The sequence below is a fragment of the Fukomys damarensis genome, unplaced genomic scaffold, assembly GCF_012274545.1.
Source record: "Fukomys damarensis isolate Sample0158 unplaced genomic scaffold, DMR_v1.0_HiC HiC_scaffold_18, whole genome shotgun sequence".
NCBI lineage: Eukaryota > Metazoa > Chordata > Mammalia > Rodentia > Bathyergidae > Fukomys > Fukomys damarensis.
The window spans coordinates 48,533,560-48,557,819 of record NW_022900930.1 but is presented as its reverse complement, the minus strand read 5'-3'; the positions used below and the strand labels follow the sequence as shown (position 1 = coordinate 48,557,819).

Genomic DNA, 24,260 nt, shown 5'->3' with positions numbered 1-24,260 from the left:
ATGCACAACACCTGTTCAGCACTGCTAACCAATCTAATCATTGAAAGAGCTGAAAGTTTTATGAGCATAATTGACATTATTAGTTGGATCAGCCACACGATCCTTTTCAGGAATTTGATGTTTTATAACTTTAGGTGGTTTAAAAGTATTTAATTAGCAAGTGAACATTTGTTGAGTGTCTGCCAAGTCTCTAGCCTTGTATAGATGACTTGAGAGCTTCAAGAGGCTGCCCTTGTTTTAGCGTGCGGAAGATTGACTATCAAAATGACTTATGTACAATGTGTTGGGAAAATATCTTTGCCTAAGGGAGTGAAACAAAATCACACTAGAAATTGAGTGAGAGACAAAAAGCGAAATGGGTTATTTCAGGTGGTAGGGAGCATGGACAGTACATCGATCTCAGCAGATACTGCAGAGGAGTTTGCTTTGCGTTTGGCAATTCTTGGTCAGGGAAAGACATAAAGATGTATGTGATGTCAAATAGAGTCCCTGCTCCGCTAAATCAGACTAGTATCTCGGTGGAGGACTTGTGATACAGCTATTAAAAATAGTGTGGATCAAAATTGTAGCAACAGGGAAGACTTTCTTTTTTTTGGTACCAGAGATCGAACTCGGGTCCTTGTACTTGCGAGGTAGTCGGTGGAACCGCTGAGCTAAATCCCCAACCCTAACACTTTTTCTTTTTTAAGGAGGAAAGATTTGTTTTGATTTGTGAGGAAGACTTTTCTAGGTCAATGGGGAAAGTAGAACCAAATTATATGTGTAGCTATGATTGAATCTGTTGGTCAGAGCTAGAAAGAATCATGCAAAATGAAGTTGCTAGGAAGGTTTTGTTTGCTGAGCACCTGGTTGGTATTGCCTGGTATTATTATATTCAGTTTCTTATTATATTTCTTATTATATTCATTGTGCCTTATGGAGCATGCTCCTGAGGCAGTGACTGTCATGTGCAAAGATGGAAAGGTAAACAACTGTGGCAGACTGCTGGTTATTAAGTGCCAGGCAAATGACAGGAAAGTATAGAAATTTAGAGGCATGAAGGCTCTCTAGAGGCCAGGTGAGTGGGGGGACTGCTGAGGGCTAATGTCCACACAGAAGGCTTCCAGGGAAGTGTATGGGTTGAATGAGTATGTATGTGGTGGGGCTGGAAGATCACGGGGCAGGAATGAACTCGGCAAGTTTAGGCAGCATAGGCCAGATTTACCTGGCTGGAGTGACTGGAGAAGGACAGATTGTGAAAGGCTGGGAGAATTGCGGGGATACTGGCTGGGCCAGAAGTGTGGCTTCAGGTGGCTGGTGCACGTAGTTTGTTTCGCATTATAGAAATTAGTGTGGACACAAACATGGAGAAGTGCCACCTCCCAAAGCAAGATTGAATGTCCAGGTAGGTAGATGACTACTTCCTGCCAGAGCCGGGCTGGATTTAAAGAGCAAATGATAAAAATGAATTGTATGAACAAGGAGTTGAAGAAGCCCTGACAAAATCAAGTAAACAGCCTTGAATCAAAAGACAGGTAAAACTGAGCAAGAGGCAGAAGAGGTCAGGGATTTCCTCCCTGTCCTGTCCTTAGGCAGTGAGGGAGCAGGGAAGGTGCTGTTGACCCTGGGGTCATCTGGGGCCATCAGCTGGTTCTTCAGCATTTTCAGAGATCGCTGAGATATGTGGAACTAAGGATGACTGGAGATGGAAATTTTTCCTAGAGTCTGCTTCATATGCTGATGACGAGTGGGGCACACATTCATTGGGACATTGTTTCTGCTGTCACTCAGTAGCTCAAGTTTGGAGCTGTTTAGAGCCAGAGGCTTTCTGTGAAGGTATATCTTTATAAGACAATTTTGATTGGCATTAACTTTTTATCAGGTCACTTCTGTACAACAACGACTAATGCCTGACTTTTCCACTCCTTAAATTCTGAAGATGGAAGAAACCACTGACAGACTATTACTTAGGGAGATGGACTGAGTTGTGTTTGAGTGGAAATGGTTTTATTGATCTCTGTGCTAGCTGATCGGTTGCCCTTGTATGCAGCACAGCATGTTCTTTTAAAAAACTTGGCAAAGATGAGCAGCAAGCTCATCTCTGACTGGGAAAGTGTATAAAATTGGTCCATGCGATACAGATCGTGTCATCATGGTGCTGGGCTTTCTATCTGAGAAGCTCCAATGAGACTTAAAAAGTGATATGCGCAGCCCACCCATTGAACAGTGTTGACTGAAGGAAAAAATAGAGCTACAGTGGACCCTTGACTTATGAACTCTTTTGGTTTCTGAGGACTGAGTGTAACCAAGTGAATACAGCTGAGATTTGGATGTTTGGCTGGGTACACGCTGTAGATAACAAGAGGCAGATGAATCTCTATTAACCTAATTAACCCAAAGTGTTTGTATGTCAGGCTGGTCATAACTTGAGAGTCCACTGTACTTTCTTTTTTTTTGCCATGCCCATATGCCAGGCAAGTGCACCGCTACTGATCTAATCCTCAGCCCCTGTAGCTGTTCTTTTGGAGAGCTTTCATTCTGTTTTTTTTTTTTTTGCTGGATATTGAACCCAAGTCCTCTCATGCTAAGCGTACTCTCTCCCACTGACCTGCCCCACTCAGCACCAAGAGCTCTCTATTTGTGAGCTGTAGAGATCAGTGCTTTTTCGTTTTTTTTGATACCAGGTGTTGAACTTGGGTCCTTGTGGTTGCGAGGCAGGCAGCAGAACACTGAGCTAAATCCCTGGCCCAATGCTTTTTATATTTTACCTTATCTCATTCTTCAAACCACACTTTGAAAGGTCGTTGTAGAATTTCTATTTACTACAATCACAGATAGGTTAATAAACATTCCTAAGATTATATAACCAGTATTTTGGGTCCCGCCATGAAAGCCTGTGCTTTTGCTACTGTATTGGACATGATGATCTTTGAGGGATCTACAGTTGTGAGAGGTGCAGGATGCCATAAAAGAATGAGACCAGATCTTTGACTGGAGGAGCTCACAGCCATGTTGGTAATAAGAGGTACACATTATCAGAACTTGAGTGCACATTTGAGTGAATGGTGAACTAAAGGAGTGGGGCTAGGGATTGAGAATGGCACAGAAGCCTGTATGGACAGGTTGTTGCCTCCAGTCCAGCCGGGGTGAAAGGCTGATTGGAGAAGACACTGAAAATGAAGTGGGTTTGTGTTGCATCCGAGAAACACTAAGCTTGCAGAATCTGCAGCAGAGGTTCTGGTTTATGAGACTATGAAAGCTGGTGTCACTGAGGAGAGGTACTTTTAGGGCAGGGGTATGGGAAATGGTGAGCCTTGGATAGTCTTCAGCACTTGCTTCTGTGCCGTGCAGTGACTTTAACCACAACGAGGTACAGTGCATGCTGGGGAAGCTCAGGAGACCTGTAGAGTTGTAGGTGTCTGAGCACAGGCAGGCGTGTGTATGAATCTGAAACCCAGGGACTGGACATACATGGAATGTGGGAGCCATTGCTGTAGGGAGAAGACAGAACTTCACAGTAGGGTGGATGTGAAGGAGGAGATGAGAGGCAGAGAGAGCGAGACAGCCAGCAGCCAGCCTACTGTGTTATTGAGAACATTTTCATCACCTCATAGACAAACCTGTACCTTTCAGCAGTCGTTCTCCATCCCCCTTCCCGTAGCTCCTAGCGACCACTAATCTACTTCTGTCTCTATGGATTTACCTTTCCTGGCATTTCATAGGAATGGAATCATACAACCTGTAGACTTTTGTGTCTGGTTTCTTTCACTTGGCATGAAACATTTAGGGTTTAATCCATGTAGCGTGAATAAGTGCTTCATTCTTTTTATGTCTGAATTATACAGTATTCCATTAATGGATTGCTGCATTTTGTTTACCTATTCATCACTTGTTGGGCATTTGTCTTGTTTCCAGCTTTTGGCCATTGTGTACACAGTTTTTATCTAGACATTTGGTCTCATTTTTCTCAGCTGTTCATATGCCTAGGAGTAGAAGTGCTCGGTTGTAGTACCTCTGAGTTTAATCGTGGTACCTCTGACTTTAGGAACTGTTAAACTGTTTCCCAAAGTTATTTCTCCATTTTACATTCTCACCAGCAAACTGAAGTTTCCAGTTTCTTTGAATCCTTGGCTATACTTTTTACTATAACTGCTCGCCCACCCTGTTATTTTCAGTTTTAGGGATTGAACCCAGGGCCACAAGCCATACCTCCAACCCCTGTTTCGATTATTGCCAGCTTAGTGGATGTGAAGTGGTGTCTCATTTGATTTGGATTCCTCTGATGGAAAGTAATGTTGAGCATTTACTGTTGAGTTGTAAATATACTTTTTTTCTTCATGCTGGGAATCAAACCCAGGGCCATCACACTGAGCTAGATCCCCATCTCTTTATTTTTTGTTTTGAAGTGGTGTCTTGTTGCTAAGTTGCCCAAGCTAGGCTCAAACTTGTGGTTTTCCTGCCTCAGCCTCCTAGCGTGGTGGGATTACAGGTGTGCACCACTGGGCTTGGCTCTGGAGTTTTTGAATGTAATGTGAAATTAGGGTCCAATTTTAATTCTTTTGCCCGTGGGTATCCAGTTGTCCCAGAATCGTTTTTTGAAACAATTATTCTTGCTCTCTTTGGGTTGTCTTAGCATCTTTGTCCTTGGACCATAAATGTGATGCGTACTTCTGAATTATTTTTCTGGAATCTGAATTCCTCTGATATGTATATCTTTCTATCCTTATAAGAGTGCCACATAGTCTGAGTTACTGTGGCTTTGTAGTAAGTTTTGAAATTGTGGAATATGGATCCTCTAGCTTTTTTCAAGATTTTTTGGGTCTATTTTGGTTCTGTCTTACAAGTCTTTGTTTTAATTTAATTTAGTTTTGTTTCTACAGTGCTAGAGATCATACCCAGTGCCTTCTGCATACTAGCCAAGTTATAATACTGAGCTATATCCTAGGCCTTGCCCTATGAGTTTCTGAATACCTATTTCCTAGCCCTCTGAGGTTGATTAGTTTGAATGCACATACATTTGGGTTATTGTGATTATTTTTCACACTGTCACCTGTCCCCCCTTTATTTGGCACCCCATCCTGTTTCTCCATTATTCCTTCATTCTTTAGTTATATTAGAACTCAGGAGGGGCCGGAGATTTAGCTCAGTTGTTCTACCACCTGCCTTGCAAGCAGAAGGTCCTGAGTTCAATCCCTGGTACAAAAAACAAACAAAACAAACAAACAAACAAACAAAAAAACTCAGGCTTTTTTTTGTGTGTTTTGAGACAGGATCTCACCATGTAGCCCAGGCTGGCCTCAAAACTCAAGGTGATCATCCTGCCTCAGCCTCCTGAGTGCTGGGAACACAGGTCCTTGCCACCACCAGTCAGTGTATTTTTACCTTTTATTTGTTTAGTAGATTTTCATGTTCACTAGTAAAGAATAAAGGTAGTGATTAGAGTGTGCATATCTTTCTAGGAAGCAAAAGACCAACTTGCTTTTTACTTCCATGGCATCATGTAGTTTTCTTTTTTCCTCCTGGGAGAGAACCGCACTAAGTAGATCTGAAGACTGTTACAGGTGAAGAAGTGTGAGCCGTACTCCCTGTCCTGCCAGTGAGAACATTACAGTCCAGTTGGAGAAACGAGTCCTGCATGCATGAAAGATTAGTGAACATTTTGCTCACACAAGCATGCGTAGACATGAAAGGACTGGGTGTGTGACACAAGTAGCATGAAAAAAGAGCGGTATATGGATGTAGTCTTTGAAATTTAAGTATAAAGTACATCTTTCTAATATAACTTATGATCTTCCTTTTAAAAATGGACTCTAGTGAATTTAAGAAAAAGTTACAGCCTTTTAGGAGTACGAGTGCTGGTAAAAGAAGGTGCATCTTTGTTCCTGGGTGGTAGATTTGGTTTGGAAATTATTACTAATTCTGTGGAGAGCTGGAAGAGCCGGTCGCCAACCGGGCAGCTCAGTTATTTCGCTCACACCGCCACTGACGGTTTCCCCAAGACAGAGCCCGGTTATAGAAGAGGAGGCTCCCAGGCCCTGCCCACATTGCACTGTGCAGTCACCCAGGTGAGAGCCATGGCGGCTTGTACATCGGAGAAAGACTTGTTCCAGTGTTTTTGTTTGTTTGGTTTTTGTTTTTTTTTTTTTTTTTTGTACCAGGTATCGAACTCCGGACCTTGGCGGAACCACTGAGCTACATCCCCAAAAGACTTATTTCAGATTCTCGCACACTTTACAAGATGACTATATATGCTGAATAAGCTGAGTTTTCAGCTGTTGGGATTTTAATATTTATCATGAGAAATTTGACTCGGAAAGGCAGCTTGTACAGAAGAGAAAGCAGACCTTTACTGTTACTAAATTTCTTGTGTTTCTCTCTCTTTTTTTTAGGACTCATACATATCAAAGCATTCATAGTTCTGAGTTCTATAAAACTGGATCAGTCATAACAAATTTAAGAGGACTATTTAAGATCTCTGGTTTTTTAATTGATTTTCAGACATAGTATTAATTAAATGCTAATCTCATTATTTTAGGCTTCACTGTGAGTAAACTGTTGTCCATGTTATTTATTGTAATAGTATCTAGTGCTTTTTTTTGGTACCAGGAATCTAACTCAGGACCTTGCGCTTGGGAGGCAGGTACAGTGCCACTGAGCTAAATCCCTGGCCCCTCTAGTGCTATTTTTATTATGGTGAAGTATATGTAATGTAAAATTTATGACTTCAAGCATAAGTAATTTCACATTATTGTGTCCCCATCACCACCATCCATATCCAGAATTTTTTCTGCCTTGCAGAACTGAATGCGCCGGAATTGTTAGACATGAATTCCCCAGGGAAGCCATGTGGCGCTCCCTTACCTGCAGCCACCATCCACTTTCTCTATGAATTGGACTCCTCTGGGTGCCTGGTGTAAGTGGACTGGGGCAGTATTTTTCCTTTCATGACTAGCTTATTTCACTCAGCACTGTGTCCTAAGGTCCATCCATATTGTGGCAGTTGCCAGAATGTCTTTCCTTTTTAAGTCTAATGCTCCAGTGTATACACCAGCATCTGTTTATCCATTCAGGAGTGGACAGTTGGGCCACTTCCACCTTTGAAAATTGTGAATAATGCTGCTGCAAACGTGGGTGTACTTCGTGCTGTTTTTACAAGGTAATGAGTAGTGGCTAGGCTCTTATCTTTCTAATCTAGATATTGTTCTGAACTAAGAGGGAAATGTTTATCTTTTAGATTTTTGCTAGTTGGTGGTTTTTGTTTTCTTTTGTTTTTTTCAGATTAAATGTAAGGCCTAAATTTATAAAGCTATTAATCACCTCATTGCTTTCTAGGCAGTATAGAATAAGAAGTTTTGAGTGGAGAGTGTGTTATATTTAGAATATTGAAGCAATATAATTTAATTCAACCATCTAGTATGGTTTGAGGATATATTAGCTGAAGTTTTTTTTTTTTTGGTACCAGGGATCAAACTCAGGACCTTGAGCTTGTGAGGCAGGTACAGTGCCCCTGAGCTAAGTCCCTGGCCCAGTTATAGTATTTTATACTAAAATGCTTTTCATGTATCTGATCCTTAACACGGTTTCAAATCTAACTGTGTGTGTGTGTGTTTGTGTGTGTGTGTGTGTTTCTTTATTTTGTGGTACTAGAGATTGAACCAACACCTTTTCCCTGAGCTACATCCCCAGCCCTTTTTTATTTTTTATTTTGAGATAAGATCTGTCTCAGTTGCCCAGGCTGGGCTTAAATGTCTATCCTCCTGTGTCAGTCTCCAGAGTGCTGGGATTACAGGTGCACACCATGACACACCTGGCTTGGCTCTGTTTATTTGCTTTTTGTTCATTCTAGATGTTCTCTCTGTGTTCTAAACAGTTTTGTGGGGGAGGGAAAAGCTTTTTTCTTAATATCTATCCATCAGTCAACAGAGGGTGGGAATTTTGTTTCACAAACAATGAGCTAGTAAAGAAGTGATGGTGGTTGTTTATATATTAAAGGTCATCTTTGCTGGGTGTTAGATATAGAAATATTTGTAAGTGCTGCTATCTTGAGTGCAAAATTAACTTGTTGGATGTATTAGCTGTTAGGTGAGGTTTTGCATTGTATAAGATTTTCTAGAGGCTGGTAATCATATCATGTAATGCCTCCAAAGTATTACATGGTGCTGGTTGGTGTGGAAGAGGGAGGAGTTATTGAAGAGGATATGAAATACACACTTGTTGGAGGAAAATGTTTGGATCTCATTTTCAATTCATGATATTTAATTAACACCTGGGTTTTCAGGCATACATTTCTTATGAAACTAAACCTGCTGCTTCTCTGCTCTGACTAAACATTCGTGCATGAAATTAACAACTGATTCTGTGGTGGGTAGTGAAATACTAAGTTGTGAGTCACAGAACTTCCGGAGAGTTGATAATGAATTTATGTATAACATAGATTGGCCTGTAAAGGGCCAGATAATATAGTATGGCTAGGATTAGCAAATGATGATGATTGCACACTTTCTTGGTCTCTGAGCCTAAGGAAGTAATTGCATGGTGGAAAAGGAGCTGCAGTATGGCTGAGACTTCTTGTAGCGTTTCTGTGATGGTTTAGAGCTGATGTAAACAGCATTAGAAATAGATTTAAAGGCTGACTGAGCGCAGCAGAGCATACCCTGTAGTTGCCTTTTGGGGATGGTTAGCCATCCCCACAGAGGTGAAGCTCTACAGGTTTCCTTTTAACTCTTGGCTGGGGGCTGTAGATCTGTGGTCAAGCACTTGCCTAGCATGCACGCAGCCCTGGGTTTTAGCATCTTGTGATAGAAAGAAAATTAGATCTTCCACATGCCTGTAATTTTAGCTACTGAGGAGGTTCAGGCAGGAGGATCATAAGTTCAAGGCCAGCCTCAGCAACTTAGTGAGATCCTGTCTCAAGGAAAAGAAACAAAGGACTAGGGATGAAGTTCAGTGGTAAAGTGTGTCTCTGGGTTCCACAAATCCATTGCCTCCAAAACAAAACAAATCAGAAACACTCTTTTGCCTAAAAATGTACTAAAAGAAATACTGATTTTGTATTTCTAGAATATATCTTTGAGAATAAAGTAGAATAATTGATAATAAAAAAGTTAAAGTTTTGTTCAGCAAAGGGAGGAACGTTTTTGTTTTGCATTTGCTTGTTTTTCTAATTTTTTTCCTCATTGAGTTTATTGGTACATTTTAGGTACACAGTACAGTTACATTAATTATTGGGATCTTGTACCTTTACATGACAGGTCTTGGTTCTCATTTTTTCCCCTTGTCCCTGCCCTCCCTTTACCCCCTCCTTCCTTCCCCATTTACAAACACTTTATTTCCATTTTTTTCATTTTCTCCTATTTTTTCTTTTCCCTTATTACCTTTCCCCTACCCTTCCCCCTTTCCCTATACTTTTAGCCCTTTTCTTCCTATTTCACATTGTCATTTATCTCATTAGGATCTTATGTACTATTATAGTTTATTCACACCAGGTAAACTATTGATAATTTTGTATTTGTTTTATGTAACTTCAAATGGACTTTTAAAATCACCTTTCCTGCCAGTGGAAATACTTCATAACAAATATGACATTGACATTTGGCCAAGGTTCTTTGGGAAACACAAATGACTCCACTTCTTTCCTCAGAACTTATCTTTTGGCAGTGGAGATAAAGTGAACAGAAACAGTTTCATGCTTTGAGTCAGACAAGCAGAAGGATATAAAATTATGAGAACATAAATATGCTTTCTTAGTCACTGTATTGAGGTGTAATTCACCTTCAGGCAATGCATCCATTTCATGGTTTTTAGTAAGTTCATCAGCACCATCAGTTTCAGGACATTTTCTTCACCTTAAAAAGAAAACTTGACCCTGTGCCAGTCATTCCTGTGCACTAAAGAACCATTAATTCCTTTGTTTCTCTAGATTTCCTTTTTGGGGCCTTTCATCACAGTGGAATCATATGGCACATGGTCCTTTGTGACTAGCTTTTTTCCTTAGTGTAAGCATCATCCAGGTTGTAGTTTATATCGTTACTTCATTTATTTTTATTGTTGAAGTGTTTCATTCTACGGACATACCCTGTTTATCCATTCATTTCTTGATGGATGTCTGGGTTGTTTCAACTTTTTCAGTTTTATCCTGAAAAATGCTGCCATGAGTATTTTTGTGTAAGTTTTGTAGGGACATAGTTGTCATTTCTCGTGGATACATGTGTAGGGATTGAATTGCTGGGTCCTGTGGTAACTGTAACACGGTATACAAGCTTTTGGCTTGCCTAGGCCACAGTGAGTGAAGAATTGTTTTGGACTGCATATGAAACACATAATTGGTGTGTATGAGGAACAAAACTTGGGCTGGGGATTTAGTTCAGTGGTTCTGCTGCCTGCCTCACAAGTGTAAGGTCCCGAGTTTGATCCCTAGTATAAAAAAATAAAAAACAAAAACCAGAAAAACCCAAAATAACAACAACAACAAAAAACCCAAACCTTCCTTTAAAAATGTTTTTATTATAGCCTCCCAACACTCGGGAGGCCGAGGCAGGAGAATCAGCACAAGTTTGAGGCCAGCCTGGACTACATAGCGAGACCCTGTCTTTTTTTTCATTATATCATTTTTATATTAGCAATGCTGTATATGTAATTGTGATAATATCATGAGTAAAGAAGTATTTGATGCATTTTTGTACGTCCTGTAGCAAAGCTGCTAAAAAGTATTTTAACGTTAAATTATTTCATGAAATAAACATAGCCCACATTTAGTAATTCAGCAAGGAAGTGTATATGTCTCCCGGGCGGTAACAGTAAAGGTCTGTGTTCACAGGCGCATGCTCATGTAAGCAGGTTAAGCTACCATCATGGTAATAATTACTATGTCCTCAGCCTCATGGCACTGCAGCCTGGCACGCGACAGTTTCTATCTGACTGTATGTGGCCAGCGTGGGAGGCAGGATGAGCAGGACACTGTGCCCTGCCCTCCATGGTGCTCCCTTGTCCCCTGCACAGTCTGCAAGCACCACACAGTGAAGTCATGAAAACGCCTGCTAAAAATCACCACATAATGTGAGATTTCCAAGCTTGTGATCTCATGGGGCCACAAAACAGGCTGCATGCAGCCTGTGAGCTGTGGGTTCTACACATCTGCCTTTCATTTTTCCTACTTGGGATTGAACCCAGGGCCTTCGTACTGAGCTGCATCCCCAACCCTTATTTTTATTTTGAAACAAGGTCTTGCTAAGTTGCTAAATTACCCAGGCTGAGCTCAGACTTGCAGTCTTCCTGCCTCAGCCTCCCAGAGTGCTTGGAACGCCTGCCTTTTGAGGAACTGTCAAATTGTTTTTCAAAGGGCCTTTTACAGTCCTAATAGTAATGCACTAAGGTAATAATTTCCCCACAAAATAACATTTGTTATTATATATATTTTCCTTCAGTACTGAGGTGCTGGGGATTGAACTCAGGGAGTGCTGAGTCACATCCGAGCCTGTTTTATTCTTTATTTTTATTTTGAGGTAAAGTATGGCTAGCCTGGAACTTGTAATCCTCCTGCTTCAGCCTTCTGTGTATCTGGCATTGAAGGTTAGGCACGACAGCACCCAGCCTATTATCTGACTTTTTGATTATAGTCATCTTACTGGGTGTGAGGTGGTATCTCATTGTAGAGGTTTTGTTTTGTTTTTTTTGCCAGTGTCTTAATGATGTTGTTCATCTTTGTTGTGCTTATCGGGCAGTTTTGTGTCTTCTTTTGGAGAGGTGATTATTCTGATTCTTTGCCCATTTAAAATTTGGATTGTCTTTGTTAAAGTATGAATTCTTTTTCTATTTTGGTGTAAGTCCTTTATAGGTACATGATTTGCAAATATTTTCTCAATTCTGTTCTCTTTCTTTATGGTGTCTTTTGAAGCACAAATTTTTACATTTTGATGAGGTCCAGTTAATTTTTTTTTCTTTTGTGCCCTTGATTTTGCTATTATATCTGAGAAATCATTACCTAACCCAAGATCATATTGATTGATGCTTATATTTTTTCTTAAAAATTTTTGTTTTGTTTTCAGACAGGGTCTCACTGTGTATTCCAGGCTAGCCTTGAACTTACTGTGTAGCCTGGGCAATTCTTCTGCCTCAGCCTCCCTAGTGCTGGGATTATGGGCAAGTGCCACTTCTAAAATATTTATAATTTTGGTTCTTATGTTTAGACCTTTCATCCATTTGGAATTTTTTCTCCCTGCCTATAGTTTTTGAGTGTGGTGTGTGGTAGGAATCCACTTTTATCTTACATATAGATAGCCAGTCTCCCAGAACCATCTGTTAAAAAGTTTACTCTTTCCTCATTGGGTTGTCTTAGGATCCTTGTCAAAATCAGTGGGTCATAAATGTGGCAGTATTTTTCTGGACTCTCAGTTCTACTCTATTAATCTAAATACAGTTTCTGGTATTCTGTTGATCTTTGTGTCTAGATAATTATAATTACAGTTAGTGGCACATTGTCTTGGTTACTGTAGATTTGTAGTAAACTTTTAAATAAGGGACTGTGAGTTCTTTCTTTTTCAAGCTTATTTTGGCTATTCTTCGTCTTTTTTTGGAAAGGGATTCATTTCAGTGAGTGAATGTGTGCGTGCGCACGCGCTGTGTGTGTTGCTGGGGATTGAATCTGAAAACATACACGCTGAGATACAGCGCCAGTTCCTGCCTGCAACCTTGTAGATTTTGGGAGTACTGCCATCTAGATGATATGAACTCAGTTCATGAACAGGGGATGTCTTTCCATTTATATGTCTTTAGTTTCTTTCAACAGTGTTTTGGAATTTTCAGTGTATAAGTCTTGGCATTTATTTTAAATTTACTCCTAAGTAGTTTAATACTTTGGATGGTATTATAAGTAAAGTTGTTTTCTTAATTGTATTTCTTCATTTTTCATTGTTGGTGTATAGAAACACAACTTATTTTTTGTATTTTTTATATCCTTTGACCTTACACAACTTGTTTATTCTGAGTTTCTTAGTAGATTTGGTAGGATTTTTTTTACACGCAAGATCGTATCTTCAGAGGTAGTTTTACTTCTTCCTTTCTCCAATCTGGATGCCTCTTATTTGTTTTTCTTGCCCAACTGCCCTGACTAGAATTTCTAGAACAATGTCGGAGAGAAGAATAGTAAACATCCTTGTCTTATTCCATGCTGAGATTAGGCTCTTAGGTCCTTCACTGTCAAGTGTGATGTTAGCAGCGGATTTTTCTAGATGCTCATTGTTAGGTTGGGCAAGTTTTTTATTCCTAATTTGTTTGTTTTCATCATGAAAGAGTGTTGGGTTTTTGTCAAATACTTTTTCCAAAATAAATTACTTTTTAAAAATGACTTTTTTTTTTTTTTATCTGCAGAAATTGACCTGCATACCAAATGTGTGGTAGATGTTGATGCAAACAAGATTATTCTTAATCCTGGAAACACGAATCATTCCAAAGCAGATGCCAGGTAAGTTAAGAAACAGTGTTTGTTACATTCAGTGGAGTTTTAAAACCAGAAGCAGAAATGGCTACTGAATTGACTTTCTTGAACACATGTGACTGCTTGTTGTAGAGACTTTGCTCTCTTCCAGGAGTCCATACTCAGATGGAAGGGCTAAGGTCTACACTATGCAATGAAGAAAGTACTAGCGTGAGTGATAAAGCAGGTAACTGTGTTAGGAGCTCAGAGGACAGAGTGTTCGGTTCTTAGTAAACTGAGGAAGGCTTCCTCAAGCAGATGAAGCTGGCTGAAGGACAGCTAAGACACAAATAGGAGGAGGTGGAAGGGAAGGCCATGAGGTAATTCCTTAATGAAGGGGCTTTGTTCTTGTGCAGGTTCAAATCCTTCCTGTCACTAAGAGTCCACTTCCAGTGCTGTCTTGGAAGGCTTCCGGCAGCCCCAGTGATTCCTGTCCTCTGAATACCTGTCGGCTGTTAATGATGCTACTGAACTTGATGGTTAAGGTTGAGAATTCTAGTTCCAAGAGTTGGTTCCCGTCTGAGGGAAGAGACTCATTTGGGGCTGAGAATGAGCGTTTGAGTGTCTCTTCTAAATAGGGAGGATGAAATGAGCCAGGGGAGGGCAAGTGAATCAGGAAAGACTGCAGAGATTCACTTAGGTTTTCCCCAAAAATGGGAGATGCATTTGACCGTCTAAGCTAGGATCAGATTACATAAAACCTGGAAGGCAGACCGTTAAATTTGGCCTGGACTCCTGTTTGTAAGGTAGTGTCTTTGACAGTTTTTGAGTACTATGATTGAGGGAGGTATAGAAGTTGGTTGGCAGTGCAGAGAATGGGTTAGAGTAGGGAAAGCATGTTTTATGGCGATCAGCTACATTGCAGATGCTTTTGTACTGAGCTTGGGTGAGGAGAGGACAGGAAGGAGAGGCCGTGCCTGGCATGATGCTTTGCACAAAGTGGATACACCATGAACACTGTAGAGAGAGCGTGGCGTGTGATACTGGGGATCGAACTCAGGTCCTTGTGCTTGCAAGGCAGGCAGTGGAACCACTGAGTTAAATCCCCAGCCCAGTTGTTCTTTTGAATTGAACTGAAAAGAGAACTAGATTTGGAGGTAGAAAATGTGAATCAAATCCTTCACTCAGGTACTGTGGCTAGTTAATTTTAGTTTTTTGGAACTTTATTTGTATGATGCCTGCCTTCTTTATCTCATAGAAGATTTTCCCCCAAGGATCAAATTAATTAGTGATTGGTAAAGTACTTTATAAAGTATTCTGTAAATGCTTATTATTATTGCTGCACAGACATTTCTTTTTCTGTGTGTGTGGTACTGGAGATTGAAGCCAGGCCTTTGCACTGAGAGCTATATACATGCCCAGCCCCCCTTTTTATTTTTTACTTTGAGACAAGGTTTCACTAAGTTGCCCAGGCTAGGCTGAAACTTGTGATCCTCCTGCCTCTCAGAGTGATGGAATTACAGGTGTGTGCCACCATGCCTGGTTCAGGTACTTCTTAATTGTCTGCAGTTGTAAGGAGACGGTTACAGACTATGGAGTGTGCTGCCACTTGAGTGAGAAGGGCATTGGTACATCAGAAATGAACTGGGATTTTGAACCTGTCAGTGAAGTGAACTGTTGGCTCTGAGGCTTTCATGGTAGAGACTTTTGCTTTATTTGGAAATGTGGACATCGTTGAACAGTTTTGTACACAGTATCCTATGGGAGAGTGGGATTTATGTATCGACTGACTTGGAACATACTTCTGGCTTTGCCCTTTGCTGGCCTGATTTCCTACCTGTGTGTCTTTATTTGTGACACGCTCAGTTATCTGTTGCTGCCTAACCAAATGACTTCCAATGTGTAATGGCTTAAAACAGTAATAGTCATTTCTTTCTTTTTTTTGTTTTTTGTTTTTTGTTTTTTGAGACAGGTTTTCACTATATAGTTGAGACTGACTTGGAACTCACTATGTAGCTCAGGCTGGTCTCGAACTCACAGTGATCTTCCTGCCTCAGCCTCCCGGAGTGCTGAGATTACAGACATGTGCCACCACGCCCGGCCACCAGTAATAGTCATTTCTTGGCTCCTGGTTTCTGTGGGTTAGAAGTCCAGTCAAAGGATAGTGTGTCCAGCCCTCTGTGCTATGAGGGGTCCAGCTGGCAGAGGGGAAGGTTGGGGTTGGATCATTTGGGAAAGGCTCAGTCACCCAGGCCTGGCGGTTGGTCCTCCTCCTTGGCTTGAGGCGTCTCCGGGGCTCCCTGGGACATCTACTCACAGGCTGGTGGCAGTGTTCTAGGCCAGCATCCTGAGGAAGACCAAGCTGGCGGAGGCTCTTCTTTACATGTCAACCTGGGAGTCACAGCTGTCACTTCTGTCACATTTTCTTGTTTAAGGCTGGTATGAAGCTCTGTACAGATTAGAGAAGAGGAAACATTCATTTCTCAATAGAGGAAAAGCACCGCTATAAGAAAAGCATTTCATATGGGATGAGCATAGTGGTCACCTTTAGAGAACACAATTTGCCATAAGTGTATAGTAATATCTTGTTAAGTTCTTGTAGGAATAAAATGAGCCCATAGAAACTAAAAGTATGTTTTCTTTACCTTTGAGATCTTCAAATCTTGGGGATTTGTGCAATAATTATGTAGCACTTTTTGGTTCCATAGAAAATCTTGGATCTGGGCTGGGGATTTAGCTCAGTGGCACTGCACCTGCCTGGCAATCACAAGGTCCTAAGATTGATTCCTGGTCAAATGGCACCTTTTCCCCATATACTGAAAATATAAATTCAGTATTGCTTAGTGCTGTTGAGTACTCTCCTGATTAAAAAAAAAACCAAAACTTTTTAGGGCTGGGTATTTAGCTCAGTGATGCCACCGCCTGCCTTGCAAGTGCAAGGTCCCAAGTTCCATCCCCAGTACCAAAATAACAACAACAACAAAAAACTTTTTAAAATGACAACTTCCAAGAAAGATACTATGTAATGGTTTTTAGTGAAGTAGAGTTAAGAAATATAGCTTTTTATTGAAGTATATATAATACACAGAACAGTTTATGGCTTGATTAATTTTTCTAAGTTTTACATACTCTTATAATTGGCACCCAGAGGAAGAGGTAGAATATTAATGCAATGGTGTACAATTCCTTCACGAAAAGAGCCTTTTTCTTTATTTCATAGAAATTTTGGAATGTAGCTGTTCAGTGCATATGTTGATTTCATTCAGTTTGAGGAAAAACAAAAGAAAATCACAAATGAATAGGTTTTTTTGTTTGTTTTTTTAATTTGAGACAAGGTCTTGCTATGCAGTTCAGGCTGGCCTTGAACCTGCAGTGATCCTCCTGCCTCTGCCTCCTGATTGCTGGGATTATAGGTGTGCACCACCACTGGGGCAAATGCATAAATTTTTATTAATGATAATGAGGTTAATTACCATCTGACTTGTAAAATACATTCTAATCTATAAAACAAATTATGGTATTAAGGATGCTAAGTTTCTAACTAGAGAACTAAGGATTTGTAGTTAACATGAAAGTGATTTGAATCCATTTAAATCACTGGTCAGATTCCATGTGTTTTCTTTAAAAAACTACAGTATCCTTTAAAAACTATCTTTGCTTTTATGTTAGTATCCAGTTCTATTAATATAAAACTCTTATACATATACTTTATAACTCAAGTTATGCTTTGACAAGTGATCATATTTAAAATTTAAAACAATGGTTTAAGTATTTTTGATTTTTGTCTGACTTCTGAAAATTTCATAATGGTTTGATGTTTATGAAAAGTAGGGGGAGCCATAATTAATGAATAAATCATTTCCACTGTAACCACCTACTCATGGAGATCTGGGAAATATTTTTCTGTACTATATGTGGAATTTCAAAACTTTTGACAAATAAGACTTTAAACTGAGAAAATTGGAACCAGGAGTGGTGGTGCAAAACAAACAAAAATACACTAACGACATACATATGTACCTATATACATACATACAGAGATAATCGTCATGCCAGCAGGACATTAAAAACACCAGTTTTGGGTCCAGGCATCCTGGACTGAATCTCAGCCCCTCCGCTTAGCATATGGGACTTCAGGCAAGTTACACCTCTTTTGCTTCAGTTTACTTATTTGTAGAGTATAGCAGTACCTGCCTGAGTTGTTACGGGATTCAATGAGTTAGAACATGTTTCATGGTTGTGCCGGTGCCCAATGAACCCTATAGAAATGTTAGGTGTTGCCCTTAGCATTTACAGTTAGTGCTTTGATAGCCTGTTTTTAAGTTGTAGCCTATGCTGCCTTCAGTAAGCTGTAATAGAACCTGATAATGTAGTAAATATTGTAAAGATCAATACATAGCACCTGAGTATACATGCCTGGGCAGAACTTACATAGTTCTAAAAAATTTTTAGCTTTGCAGAAATGGTACTTTCATGTTATTTTATTGCATTTACCCAGTGTGGATTGGCACTTAAAGACTAATTTGTCTTTTTTTTTTTTTTTTTTTTTTTTTTTTTTTTTTTTTTCGTGGTACTGGGGATTGAACTCTGAACTTTTTGCACTGAGCTACATCCTTAGCCCTGTTTTACTTTGAATAGGATCTAAGTCACTCAATTGCCCAGGCTGGGGTGAAACTTGTGATCCTCCTGTCTCAACCTTCCTGAGTGCTGCGATTACAGGTGTGCACCACGTCTGTGAATTTTTCATTTCTTCAAGAGACAGGACCCAAATTTTATGAATGCAGAAAATAAAATATTAATCTATGTAAGCTAGGCCTTTCCTTAGTGTCAACTAACTTGGAAAGCAGGTACAAACATTGCTTGTGAACATAGGGTAAGAACAAAGGAGCATTTTATCAAGAATGAAAAAGATAAATGACGAACTCTTCCTATTTCACACCACTTTCGTCGAAATGTTCTAGTGACTAAAGCACTTGCATCCACTAGCTCCACCTGCTTTTTTTTTAAAGCTAGCACACAAAGTTTTATTAAGCCTAATTTTAGCAACTTACACTACATAGCCTTGTAATTCATCTGAATTGTCATTTTTATAAGTGAAAAGCAGTTATATTGATAAAATCATATTGAGTAAGTGCTTTCAAATGAGTATTTCTGAATAACAAGATTTTCTTTACTATATTTACTATATTTACCATTTATTAATATGTATTCTGAGCACAAAAATGCTGGATCATATACAGAAATCAAAATAATATAAAATCCAGTCTTTAATCCACAAAAGCATCTGCCTGCTTTTTAAAAATCGGATTGGTACTGGATACACACAGATACATTTTATCTGCTGTCTCGGGCACAGCCTAGGTGCTTATGCTGTTAGTACAATTGAATATCTTTCTGGAATTATCTTCTTGCCCTGAGTCAATTTAATTTTCTAGATTGGTCCTTGGGGTTTCTCAGATCTTGATCAGCAATTTAATTCACAATTTTTTTTAACAAATAGACGACTAATTAGCTAGTCTTAAATTTTGTATAAGTAAGATCTCAGTGTGTAATTCTTAGCATTTTGGAGCATCTTGGTATAAGTACCTTGTGTAACTCATTACAATAATAATATGATACAGAACAGCCCCCTTTTAAATAAGTAAAGTGAATCTTTTTTTTTTTTTTTTTTTTTTTTTTTTTTTTTTTTTTGGGGGGTTTTTTGCCCCCAGCGATGTATTCTCTCTGATTCTATAACCATTCCTTTTCAGAGATTTTTTTTCTTTTTTTTGACAGGGTCTTACTGTGCAGACTGACCTGGAACTCACTGTGTAGCCCAGGCTGGTCTCGAACTCACAGTGATCCTCCTGCTTCAGCCTCATGAGTGCTGGGATTACAGCAATGCACCACCACGCCCAGCATAGAAAAGTGAATCTTTAGGCCTTATATTGTATGAAAATTTTATCCTAGAAGAAAATGTCAATGTGGGTGTCCGTCACCAAGGCAAGGCAGGATGGTTTCTTAGGTCCAGTTTAATCTCCTGCCTTATGCTTCTTGGGTAGAGTAAGGTATTTTTTCATGGGGAGTGACAGCTTCCACTTTGAGTCACAGGGTTATGGAAGCTGATGTGTAGGTGAGTTTGGAAAATAGATTGCATGTTCTGATAGGGGTTGTTGATTGTTTTCATGAAGGTGGTGATCTGTCAGGAGAGTGGATAGCTTAACCCCAGGTCCAGTGGTCAGTTTACTTTTTGTATGTGTGTGATACAAAGGATTGAATCTAAGGCCTTAATCATAAACTACATCCCTAGCCTTTAAAATTTTTGATTATATTATGTTTTATTTTTATTTTGTTAGGTACTGGGGTTCAAACTCAGAACCTTGCACTTGCCAGGCAGGTGCGGTGCCATTTGTTGAGTTGTAAGTCAGTGCCATTATCTTTTTACTTTTGTGTCATTTTGTTACTTCATTATTCTTTCTGTCTCTGTGCATTTGAGATTTACCTGTTCTGGACATTTCCTGTAAATGAAGTTATACACTGTTTGGTCTGATTGGCTCTTTTGACTTGGTGTGATGTTTTTGAGATTGATCTCTGTTGTAGCATTTATCAGTGTTTCCTTTTTTTAAAATGATGGAATAATATACCACTGTATTTTATTTATGTTCATCAGTTGATGGACATTTGGGTCATTTGCACTTTTTTGGCTTTATGAATAATGCTGCTTGTGTACAAGTCCTTGTGTGGACGTATGGTGGCATTTCTCTTAGATACCTACGCATGGAATTGCCAGGTCAACTGGAAACTCTTTGTGTAGCATTTGAGGAACTGCCAAACTGTTTCCCAAAGACCCTGCACCATTGTCATTCCCACTAGCAATGTGTGAGGGTCTGGTTTCTTTGGCTTGTTGTTTTTTTTTGCGGGGGGGGGAGACAGGGTCTCACGATATAGTTGAGACTGACCTGGAACACTCACTGTGTAGCCCAGGCTGGTCTTGAACTCAGAGCGATCCTCCGATCTCAGCCTCCGGAGTGCTGGGATTACAGGCGTGCATCACCACACCCGGCTGGTTTGTTTTTTTTAAAGAACTGTCATTTACAGTACTTAAAGATAATGGTGGTACCTTTGACTAATTGGGGAGTGCTTGTTCTGCCTGAAGGCATTCAGATTGCAAGGAAAAAGCAAAACAAAACATTGTACTGTCCAAACCAAACAAGCCTGGCAGCTTCAGGCTGGCTACTAATTTGGTACCCCAACTTCTTCTGGTAAATTGGATTTTAGTCACTTTTCTACTAACCACGACTTCTTTGTAAGGTTTAGAAACAATGGAGCAAGTTTTAAGTTTGATATACAGAAAGAACCAAAGAGTAAGACATTTATGTACTTGTCACTCAGTTTCGTAAGTCATTACTTACATACCGGTTTAAACCTTTTGATTTGCCTTCCCTAAGCGCTACAGTTATCTGCGTTCCTGAATTTGATTTTTAGTTTAACCTTGGCTTTCATTACATTTTCACCGTGTATGTTTGTAGATTGCACATTAGTATGTGTATGTATTTGAATGCCTTTTTTCTAGAAAAATACCAGATGGGTGACTCAAAAAGATCGATTATCCTTGTGAGGTATAATGCTTGATTTTTAGAGGCACAAAATAAAAAGTGTTAAAGGGAGATAGAAATAAGGTCAATTTACTCTTGGGGAGGAAACCTACAACTTCTTTATCAAATCTTGTTTGCTTTAAAGACCTAAACTGGAACAAAAGCTCTTGTTTGCAGAGCATTCCAAGCCATTGTTTTGGCACTGGAAATTGTTTTAGTATACCTGCAGCTCTTCCAAGAGATTATGGAACAGGGATTATAAACACCACATGTCAACTGCACTTTTCTGTCCCGTGGCCAATTAGGCCAGTTTCTTCTTTAGTCCTCTGCTCTGTGTTCCAAGTTTATAGTGTTGTACATGTGTGTGTGCTAATACCATGGTATTTAATATGTCAAATTGGCTTTTCTCCTATAATTTTTTGTCACCCTCTCCCACCAATTGTCAGATTTTTAAGACCTGAACTTTTTTGCCTTTCGTTTTTTGTTTTGGTACCGGGGATTGAACTCAGGGCTTTGTGCTAGACAGCTTTGTGCTGCTGAGCTACATCCCCAGCAAGACCAGAACTTTTTGAATTTGAAAGGATTGGAGATTTAGATTTTGAGATCATAATTAACTTGGACACTGATTTTTCAGTGTTCTAAGTTGATCTGTTCTTAGTCCTGTGGAGGGAAAAGGGGAGTGACAGCTCCCCAACAAGGCGGACATAGCTGAAATGGCACAGACACACAGGGATGTCTCTTGTTTTATGGTAAAACTGGGTGTCGCCCTCTCCTTCCCCTACCCGCTCACGTTTGACATAGTGGTCAGCACACAGGATGAGAGTTGCAGCTGCCAGTCTAACGAGAAGAGTGCCTGACATGTTGATTCCACAACCACTTAGTAAGGTCATTAAAAAAACCTTTTTGTTCCTTTTGATTTTTTGTAGACATCAGTTTAGTCTAGTTCATTAGGTAATTAATGAGTACCTAATGCTAGCAAAGCACACCTAGCCCTTCTTTTGCAGATCAGAGTACTGTGATCCTGATAGGTGTGCAAATTGGAGCTCTTAAAATAGATATCAAATTAAGGGGAAAAGTCTTGCATGTTTCTTACAAAATACATTGCGGATGCTGCTGTGGGGCAGGCCTTATGCCAGTAATTTCTTTGACATATATGAAGTTATTTTCTGACTAATTCCTTGTTAGTGTGAGGCATCATTAAGTCATATTAGATAATGACTTTTTAAATTTCTCTACTGCTATATGGATGATAATTTAAATTAAGATTTTAATTGAAGGAAATCATGCACAATGTAATTATGCTATGCACAATAGACTTGCTTGTTCTCTCTTCTGTGAAATGACTTGAGTAGGGCTAATAATTGTGCCCAAATAGAATCTGCTCCCCTGGAGAATTGTATGTGGTCTGTTTCAATTTCATAAAGAGGCTCTTCCCCAGGGAGCCTGTCTATCCTAATTATGTCAGAGCTGGGTCTGTACATTCAGATGATGTAGATGATTGATTACTCAACCTCTCCCCTTTAAAAAAAAACACTCTGATCACTGAGCGCATAACTCATTTACTATTTTTGAATATAGTTTTGAAAATGAGTCAGGGAGACTCTAAAAGGACAAGAAAGTATGGGTGGTTGAATGTATGTCATTGCGTAGTTAGTAGAAACAGATGATTAAATTGTAGTAAATACACATTTTACAAAGTTTTAGCAGTCTGGCAAGTTGTTGAAATAAACCGACAGCTTTCTAGTAAAGCCATCTGAACAAAAATTATGATAGACCACTACTGTAGAATTTATGAAATTTTAGCATTGTTGATGCCTGTGCAGCTTTTATTGGTATAGCAATAAGAGGAATTAACCTTAAAAAATACTACTTGGATGCCAACATTTGAAAAAACGAGGTCTTGTTATGTGAGTATAAAGTTACTAGCTCTAGATCAAGTTATAACTAATAGGAAATCATATACTGCGACTTAACTCTGAACTCTTGATTTACCATAAAAAGGTCAGTGCACATGATGTAGTAGATAAAATACCTAGTTAGATATAAATTTAGGGAATATCAGTCCCACTCTTGAAGGATACTTTTTGTTTATTTGGCTTTTTTATTTGGCTTTCCCTTCTTTTTTTTTTTAGGACCTTTTGTCTCATCTCTGTGGGTAGGAGTTAATCAGTAAAACACCCTGGATACTGCATCAGAGTCTAGAGTGTTTTGTTGTTGTTGTTTGTTTGTTTTGGTTTGGTTTGGTTTTGAGATGGAGCCCTGCTGTGTTGTGCCAGCTGGTCTCCAGCTCCTGTGCCTGAATCCTCCCGTCAGCCTCCTGAGCAGCTGGGATTGTGGACTCTCTGGGCCTATGGGTGCACCACTGCCTTGGGCTTAGGTTTCTGCTTGAGAGCTGGAGTAGTGTCCTCCTAGAAGGAATGTGATACTAGAAACCCATCCAACTGCCAAAGCTGCTGTTTCACAATACCTTTGGAATTTTTTCTGATCCATTCAACATCAGAACGTTGACAGCATGCCAAGTTGATACTTGAATTGGGATAATCTTCATTAATCCTCAGTTCCTTTAGTTTTGGTATTAATCATTTTTTGCATCATGAGTCTGTATACAAACTAGTAGGGCAAAAAAAGCAAAACAAAAAGTTTGGAAGTAGAAAAGTTAAATTATTCTCTTGTGGACTTTCTGAGGTTAGATTCTCCAGATTCATGTTTGAAAAAATTCTGTTTAATTTTGAGCATTGTCCATTTTGGAACTTAAGAGTTCTGGAGTCCTGCAACTTCATCAATAAGATCTTTTAGAAAATGTAGGCATCTTACATGAGAGCAAACTTTTTTTTTTGCTTCACTTTTATCAAATCTAATATATATATTTAAATAAAAACATGAGATAGGTCATAATTTCTAAAAGTAAAATAAGTCTGTTTTTTGACTGACATAAAATAAGTCAGTGATCCTTTTCTACATTTAGGAAAGCTGAAATAGAATTTAAAGAAAGATCAAATAAAAGTTATATTTCCTGTTTAATTTAAAACATTTTGTTATGGGGAACTTAAAGATACAGCCATATAAGTGTCTTGCCAGTGGGACAGGACACCTATGACCCATAAGTTAGAGGAGGAGAGGTTTATTTTGGCCCGGGGATTTTACAGGTTTCAGCACATATGGTGGTTGGCTGGCTCCAAGGCGGGAAGGAGTGGTGGAGGGGCCTGGGCAGAGGAGAGCTGCTCACTTGGAGGCAAAACAGAAGGAGAGAACCAGTTGAGGAGCTGGGAAGGGAGGTGCGGCCTTCAGGTTATGTC

General features: G+C 39.5%; 1 protein-coding gene across 1 annotated transcript in view; it reads left to right on the top strand.

Annotated features, from left to right (window-relative positions):
- Positions 1-13,348: 13,348 nt before the first annotated feature.
- Kif13b (kinesin family member 13B) overlaps positions 13,349-24,260 on the top strand; it is a 132,833-nt gene continuing 121,921 nt past the window's right edge. The window contains exon 1 of the mRNA XM_010625082.1: positions 13,349-13,438. The gene's annotated coding sequence lies outside the window, so the exon portion shown is untranslated. The remainder of the gene's footprint in view (positions 13,439-24,260) is intronic.